Source organism: Vanessa atalanta, chromosome 2, assembly GCF_905147765.1.
Source record: "Vanessa atalanta chromosome 2, ilVanAtal1.2, whole genome shotgun sequence".
Taxonomy (NCBI): domain Eukaryota; kingdom Metazoa; phylum Arthropoda; class Insecta; order Lepidoptera; family Nymphalidae; genus Vanessa; species Vanessa atalanta.
This window is the reverse complement of record NC_061872.1, coordinates 11,866,895-11,876,401: the sequence shown is the minus strand read 5'-3', so window position 1 is coordinate 11,876,401 and position 9,507 is coordinate 11,866,895.

Below are 9,507 nucleotides of genomic sequence, written 5' to 3'. Positions count from 1 at the left end.
GAAAACCTAATCACTTTTGAATTTCCCCCTTATACTCCCCTGCCATATTTACCATTTACCCGAACTAATATGTACTAGTACCTACCTATGACATATGGGGCATAACTTAAACATTCATTCATTCAATAATCAATTCAAGAACGAAAATTTAAGACAAATTTGAAGATTTTTGATGGCTTTTATTGGAGCCAAAAGGGCAGATAACTTCGCCAAAATGGCAAAAGGCAAAACGTTCTTTGACAGCTTAGGAACTGTCAACGTTTTCGCTAATTAAGTCAAGTAGATTGATTGGTGCAGTCAAGACTCGGTTACATCTGAAGTACACTTTTAAACTAGCAACAGGGTGGCCCCTGTCCATACGGACATGGTGGGTTGGTACCTATATAGGTAAATTAGGAGTACTAGGTAAACGATGACGATATATGTAGACGGCATAGGGCGGACGAATTAAATAAATAATTTTAATCTCATGTCAAAAAAACTTTTATAAATATTATTATACATATTACTATATATTACTAAATAAAAGATGGCAGGATATATAAAAAATAATTGTACTTTACTGGCATATTATGTAATTAAAATGATTGAAAAGAGAACTGAGTTTCTTGTCGATTGCCTTGTCGGTATCTACTTTCCGAACCAGTGGTGTCTTCAAATGAAGAATATTTTGATTTTACCTACTTCTTTCTATGTCCTGCACTTTTCAATCAAAGGCTCACTTAGTTGCTGATTTATACATTTTCTTTTTCTAGTTCGCCTGATAGAAAGTGAATATAACCGCCCGTGGACATCTGACCTTTACAATTATATTAGGTCCACCTAAAAAATGATAAGTCTTTATGACGGCTTTAAGCATCTGCTTATTGCAGAAAATGATTATTCAGCATATATTATTTAATTCCATTATAAGCGTTTATTCTCTATTGAAGAAAGTCATTGTAGTTATTTTGAACACAAATAAATAAAATTAAAAAGAAATAAAATTCCTGAAGACTCAACGTTCTATATTCAAAAGCAAGCGCGCGAAAGTGTCATGGAAGCCATAATTGGGGTTGACAGTTGTCGGCGGCGCGGGCGCGTAACGAGTACGTACTAATCTTGTCTTGTTCTTTAATAATAATATAGATGGATAGACATTAAAGAGCTTGTTATTAGATTAAAATCATAGAGAAATGTAATTTTACAAAGCAGTAGTTCAAATATTCCTATTTGTCTCTGACATAACCTAGTTATGCAAGTTTTGTTAATCCAAATGTCAAATTTAGTTTGAGCATCGATGTGCAATAAATAATGAATTAATATTAATTTACGTGTGTATGTACCTACAATATTTTTGAGTTTTTGTTGTAACGTTCATTCGGTCAACTTTTCGTGACTCGAAAAACCGCAAAAACATATCTAAAGATACCTAGCATAAGATTTTTTTTTAATAAATTATCTCTGAATTAACTACTTTTTTAAACAAAGAAATATTTATATTTTCGGTAGGCATTTAAAGGCACTGCCAAGAACATTTTCAAATTTTATATAAGTTTATAATATGTGGAAGCAACTAGTTTTCGTGTCGTTCAACTTATTATTTATTTATTTAAATTTATTTCATTTATCATTTAGGAAAAACAATAAATTAAATGATTACATTAAATAAATTAACCAATAAAGTTTTCAATAATAAGCAATAGTACAGACTTAAAAGTTAATTTGCTATCGATGTAACTCGTTAAAAAATATTCCGTATCATTTTGCGTAACCACGTAAAAAGACGGTTCTAACTTAAAATTCATAAAATGATTTTTTTTATGTGCCTTAATCACGTAAAAAATATCTGAAATACTATAACCAATCGACGCGGAATCGCCTGTAGATGATGATATTAATCTAATAAAAATAATATAATTCCTTCCCCCCTATTTTATTGAATGTCCCGCGAATTGGGCTTAGTGATAAATATAAAAATATTTAACTATTGTGGATTTCGTTGTACACTATTCCTAAACTAAATCGACGTTACATATAATCTTATCACCTACTTGGATAAAGACCACCGTGTTTTGAACGGCTGATTAAAGTATAATTAACTCACTTGACTTTAATACTAGTACAAGTTCGATGGTATCCGATGACGCAATCGGCAACCATTATATTCAGATGGAAGTCTAGAAGTCTAGAAGTAATCTGACCAATGTTTAATAAACTTGAAGTACGTCTTTAAATCCTCTTAAATTGGTCAGTTAAGATGTTATTTACTCATACAACATAGTTAGCAATCATCTATAATACTTATTGTTTTATAAATATTATAAATATTGGACAACATCCCATACATTACTCCGATCCCAATGTAAGTAGCTAAAGCACTTGTGTTATGTAAAATCAGGAATAACGACGATACCACAAACACCCAGACCAGACAAAACAATATAGAAAAGTAATGAACTTTTTCTACATGACTCGGCCGCGAATCGAACCCGCGACCTCGGAGAGTATCTATGAAAACCGCTGTACACACTACTAGACCACGGAATATTACACATTTGGATGTAGGTATATATAGCCGAGAAAGCTAAGCTAGACCTTAATCTTAACTGAAGATGGTAGATTTAATCCCGAGCAAGCACTACTAAATTTTCAATCGATTGTTTTGACTATAAAAATAATCATCAAGAGAAAACCGAAATGCATCGGGTAATTTTTTTCCACATGATTGTGTATTCACCAACTCGCATTGGAGCACAGTGGTGCAATAAGTTACAAACTTTCTTCTAAAGTCGAAAGTTACTTCAAGGCGGGGTCCGTCGTTGCGAAAAATTGCGACTTGCGTATGGGGTTTTTGGAGTAGCTTAGCGCTCGAGCTGAGCGCATAATGTTGTTGTAATAAGCAAATAAAAATGTTTCCAATTATTTATATACATTAAATTCTAAAACAATTAAAAAATTGTTCTAAGGTAGTCAAAGCAAAAATCTGATGATTTTTATAAAAGTTTGCTATTTTCTACGGTACAATGTTTATTCAATCGTGTATCGATTTACTAAAAAAAATTTATAATCCCTAGTTAGTAATTTTCTGCATTATTAAAATGCAATTAAAATTAAGTTTGGGAGGACGCCATCGCGATTTTTAAGGCAACTTCACACTAGATTCAAATCCAATCAATTTAAAATACTCTTCATTGTACATCAATAAATACACATAACCTTTGGATAACTAGACTGACCTTGGCCGGTATTAGAAAGAGGGGAAGACTTTAAAAAACTTTAAAAATTACGATATAATAAAATAGCTGTTGAAAACTGGATGATAATTGCCAAAGATAGAGACAAATAAAAAAGTCTGGAGGAGGACTTAACCCTCACCATGAAAAATTATTGAAATATTTTAAACTCATATTTTTAAATCTTACATTATATAATTTAAGAATCCATTGAACATTATACATATAGGTAACTAGATTATTTATACATATTATTATCTAATATTATAGTGTAAATCATAATTAACTTTAATTTTATGCGAGAAATAAAAGGCTTTCTATTCTATTCTAAACACACTTAAATTATTCCATTAAAGACAGATGCACAGGAGGCGCCCTTATCACTTAATCAGCGATCTGTTCCAGACTATCATATTATTCAGTTACTTTTGCTATATTATAAATGCCAAACAAACTGTATGTCTGCCAGTGGCTCTTTCACAACCAAAATACTGAACCCTATTTGATGAAATTTGGTATTAAGCTAGCTCGAACTGTAAGGAAGGATGTATACTATTTTTTATACCTAATACCTGTTCAACCGATGAGAAAAGGCTCGAGCGTAAACTAGTACAAAATAAAAGCGATACAACAAAACTGTTATCCGTTTTAAAAACGATAAATTAAACCAAAAAATTCCGTCATAACTCAAATGTCACATTTGGCGTATACATTTCGCTACGGTGGTCTATATCGGTGTGTACATGTTCATCTCGCAGGGATGCAAGCCCAATAACGCGTGAACATTATCATTTATCAAAACATCATCCGGTATTGTGGCTATGATTTTAAACACACACGGATATTTTTTTATGTTACCAAACATCTGTAAGATCCAATTAAATGTTGTTGTATTTTATTATATTTACATTTTTTAAAAGCCGAAATGACCCAGTGATTATAACATGTGAATCTTAACCCATGATTGAGGGTACAAATCCAGGCAAGAATCAGTTAATTTTCCTATGCTTAAATTTTTTAATTGAATTATGATCAATCTCAGGCGGTGAAGGAAAACATAATGAAGAACCTGCATATGTATCGGATTGTAATCGGCCACATGTGTATCCACCAATTCGCATTGAAGCAGCGTGGTGGAATAAGCTACAAACCTTCTCCTCAAATGGAGAGGACATGTAGAAATTATTACATTATTTTTTTGTCTGAGTCCATTTTTAACTTTCAAACTTACCGGCCATTGCGCGCGATTTCACTCGCGTTAATCTTTACTGCTAGTACTGTACAGTACTCCCATAGCTCATATCCAGTTGATCTCACTAAAGGACTAATTATCGCACACTAATTTAAAGTTATTTTTTCTCATTAAACATAAACCAACTAAAAAATAATTGATCATTGATTTATACTTTTTGTTATCACTAAACAACTCGTATGTTGTTTTATATTAAAAAAAAAAATTCTGATGATAACTAAGTTTGGTAAAGTGGAAGGGTAAAGATAACTTCGAGCTGGTAATAATAGTCTCTTTGCCCAATAAGCACACCATCCTAGAAAAAAATTTAAACTTAGATGAATGATACTTTTATTGTATTAGACAGTTTTACTGCTGTCGTATTCCCACACAACACTCGAGAACTTCTTCCTATACATTTTTAAATCAGGACTATCTCCTAATCTCACATTAAGACGTCAACATATGCGCGCGCATCACAATTACACCAACTCAGTTTGGTCATCATTCACGTCGCGTTCACGCAACGCTTCACTTCAACAATTAATTAAGGGTTTATTTTCAAATACATACCTACTTATTGTTTCTTAAGATTTTAATTAAGAAGTTTAATTAATTTTAAAGTGTTAATGAGGCTTAAAATATTTTTACGTTTAAGTATATTATTTCTCATATAACAAATGTTTAATTTTCAATTACGTATATATAAACTTGTGTTGCAATCAGATAAAATCAAGAAAAAGTCAAAAATAAAGCAACTTAAAATATAAATTTAAGTTTATTAAACAGAGGAGCAATTAAAAAAAATGACATTATTAGTTTTATATTTTTTATTTATTTTATCATACCAGGCGTAAGGCGATACTAAGATTCCGATGATACGATTATTTGTTAATAAAATCTTATGTAAGTAATACATGATAAAAGCTCAATATTTTTAAGTAAAGTTGATTTCTAATAGTAAAAATTAGAATATATATTTAATTTCAGTTATACGATATCACAGTATATTCAATACTATTCAATATGAAAATCAGATGTATTATTTTACAAACGTAAGCATTAGAAATTGTTCAACAATAAAGAGCATAATATTTTATATGACGTCATCGTTCATTCAATCGCTCTTAGGTCATTCGATTCTATAATACATACAATCACACGAGTAGTAAAGACAAATAAATAACATTTACATAGAACTGTGTGTAGTATAGTAGTACATAATATTAGCATTCTAGGTTCCCTATTCGGTTGGAAAATGATATTCCTTTAGTCATATCCTTGAATACTCAAGCAATATTGTAAAGTTATCTCATGTTCTAATCGAAGTGAGAGTAAACAAAGCTTAGATTACGTATTTCATGCGATTAATTTATCTTTATTTATAACATTTAATTACCTATATCCACTTTAATTTTACTTCTAAAATTCCGATAACAATTACGTCGGTGTTCAAAACGTTATTTTTTTGCAAATCCATAGTGAATATCATAGATTAATCACGCCCTCGACCAATGATATTGCGTGAATTTGCTGTCAATTGTTGTTTATTTGGCTTTTCTTCTCCTGTGGTTAAAAAAGAGAGTAAGTATTGTTGTTTCGGAGAAACTAATAATTATGTAGTTCGAATTTACACCTACCAGCATTCACACACAGATAACCAATTATACTATACTTATATTTGTATTTTATAAACTAAAATAAATTAGTCGTGCCTGCTTAAATACTACGGAGTGGGATAGGTCAAAAACCTTAAATATTGTAAGCTTAAAGTATAATTAAAGTAAGGATATCTACGGTATAAATGTTGTGAAGAATTTGTCTTAATTCACCAATCGGTCTTAATGCGGCTTAACTATAAAGATCTCAATCGCTATCCATGTATTTTTCATTACATATGTTACCTATTATCGCTAAACACGATATAAGTACATTTTGTTAAACCATTTCACATTAAAGAAGTGCGGTAGTACACCTCCAAGTCAGTCAACTTCACCTACACCTCAAAAGGAGAAAAGTATTTCAACTAATTTGAACTTGTATCTATCAACTTACATTTCACCAAGATTACATTTTACATCATAAAGTCACGATCGCTTTGCTCTTAGAATATTACAAAACGTCTTCAAAATCTTATTTCCAAATATATTTCGAGTTAAATCGACCTCCCAGTTATGATAATAAAAAGCAATAATTACCGCAGTATTTATCATTTCAACTTTACGCCTCATCGCCAAACACTCCCGTGTTGACGTTTCCAACAAATTAATGACTTTTAAAACTAACGGTTCGTGCAATTTGCGACGCGCGCGCATCCGGAAGAATGGGATTCGGACGCAGGCGCCACCGCCGTCGGGACTTTGACATTCTTATTTTAAATAATATAGAAAAAAATAAAACTATTTCCAAATTGGCGTCTTTTAGCCAATATTGGATTTAAAATTAAAATATTCCTAAAAATTAAAATAAGGTTTGTGATCGTGACGTTTTATTGATATTACTAATGCAGATTTATTTAATTTTTATTTGATAATATCTCATTATATATATAAAATTTATTCAGACATTACGCCGTTAATCATATACGAACAAAAATTGTTACTATTTAAGTCATGACCGCGTCGAATGGTGGTAAGATTTAGATTACACGGAGAAATACTAAATAAATACAAATTGATGACATACTCATAATATAAATATTTTTAAATAATAACATTAAGAGGTTTTTGTTTTGGAATGATTATTAGTGTATATTTCATTAGGTTTCAATAATTTTCTTATCTATATATTTACTATAATAAATTAATGAAAAATATTTAGTTATTAGTTTCAATTAATTTTAATTTATTTGTTTTAATTGTTTAGTTAAAAAGTGTTTTGTAAATGTACATTTATAGAAGAAGAAATGAATATGTTTAGTTAAGTATTTTCTGAACCAATTGATTGAGGAATTTTTTAGTAGTTACCTTTTTTTTATCTTAAAGTAGAGAATTAATCAAAAAACTTTGTTATCTACATTATATTATTTGGTTTCGTATTTACATCATTTCAATATAATAAACAAAATGAAATCTTGTTTACTTTCTTTAAATCTAAGTAATTCTATAACCACACGGTTCTAGACATAAATAAATGTCAATCTTTATCTTTCATCATGATTGCAACAGACGAATTACTACAAATGAGTTACATTAAAAAAATCATAGCTTCCTGAGGAAATCTGTAATTTGTGAAGATATAATATAATCTTAATTAAAAACACTCAACTGCAAACATAGAAGCGGTAGCGTCTTTTTAACTTTTTACGTGTGTGATGTCGTTAAACTTTGACACTTTTTTACGACGGATCTTTATCTATTCATCGGTTTCGTTAAGAGCGTGTCAGTGTTACCCACTTCACTTTTTAAATAATTTCTCTTTTACTACTGGCATGTCCCTTGAGACATGAGGCACTTCGATTTTGACATGCCATTTCGAGACGTCTTCATAAAAAAAAACTTTAGTTTGTTTTTTCCGATAGTCAAATATTTCATATATAAATACGAATATTTTGATACCGATAGACAAATGGATTATTGGTTTTAATAAAGGAACCATTCCATAGGTGAACATTTTTTTGAGCTTATTAAACCAAGCTATTGTACATGTTGGCTTGGGATACGTAAGTCATAGTTTTTCGTCACACATATACAAATTTCCTCACGATGTTTCGATCAGGAGCTCGAGATAAATAAATCCAAATAAAGCATATGAAATTCTGAATTGTAGCCGCAATCATTGGCCAAAATTCACCTGTTATTAATTATGATTATTAAGTAATATACTATAATATAATAGTATTTTAAATAGACATATAAATAATCAAAGCAAATAATATTGCAATCATCTTTTACTTCTTACCAACATAGCTGATTGAAATGGTAATCTAATACTTAGGAACAAAGTTATTTCTCCGAATCTTCGAAAATAACCGACCACCCTCCGCCTTAGAGTATCGGTTTCAGAGATGACACCGCCAGACCGATACTCACTGTCAGCTGACGTCGCCGGACCATGACCCGTCAAACTTACAGTCATTCCTTTATAGGATCTAGGTCATATTGCGATTAAAATAGGTAAGTTATTATAAATATCTAAAATGTGACTCTTTTATAAGTTCCGAAGGAAAATATTTTTTGTTTACATTTTCTTTTGTTTTTTTTTTCGATTTTATTTTGTTTTTTTTTTTGCCAGTTCGATATTAAATATAATTTTTACATTTATATAAAAATGTCATTTGTCAGTGTATTAATAAATTTCTCCTTGTTTGTGTTGCATGAGGTATTCAACGTGAATACCTCATGAGAAACATCTAGTTCTAAGTTAGAAAAAAATAATATTAATATTTAATTGGTGTAATTAGCTCTAATTAATCTAAAGAAACAAAAATAAATAAATATTTTTATAATTATAGTACATATTTCGAATTGTATCGATGCTGATTATCTTAGATGTCTGCCATTTATTAATATCACCTTGACGATTTAACAACCAGTCCGAATTTACCATGTCGGGGCCTCTAACCATTTATCAGGACTTATATAGGATTATCAGGACTTTTATTGTTCAAAGGTATGCCATAAATCGATTCAACTAGGAGAAAGTGAAGAAATTTAAAAATTCAAACATTTTATTATAAATACATCTAAATAGGAGGAGCGCATTGAATAAGGGACGACTGCCTAGTGCCTACCCAATGAATAATCCGGTCTTGATACACATATTTACAAACCTACAGTTAGCTTGATTTTGATAGCTCACTAAATAAACCAGCTATTTAATATAACAGACCAACAAAATCTCAGTATATCCATGAGTTTCAGGTCCATGATAAGTTCGACTGACAAGGGCAATCCCAAACACATACACATACAACTCAGTATAAACAAAAAAAAACATCCACTTTTAAACACCGTATGAAACATCCAAATGACTAAAAGTTACAAATTGTAAAATCGATTATTTTAAGAGATATCAATTTGACAATTTTATCGTCGCATTCAAACATTATATCATTCATGT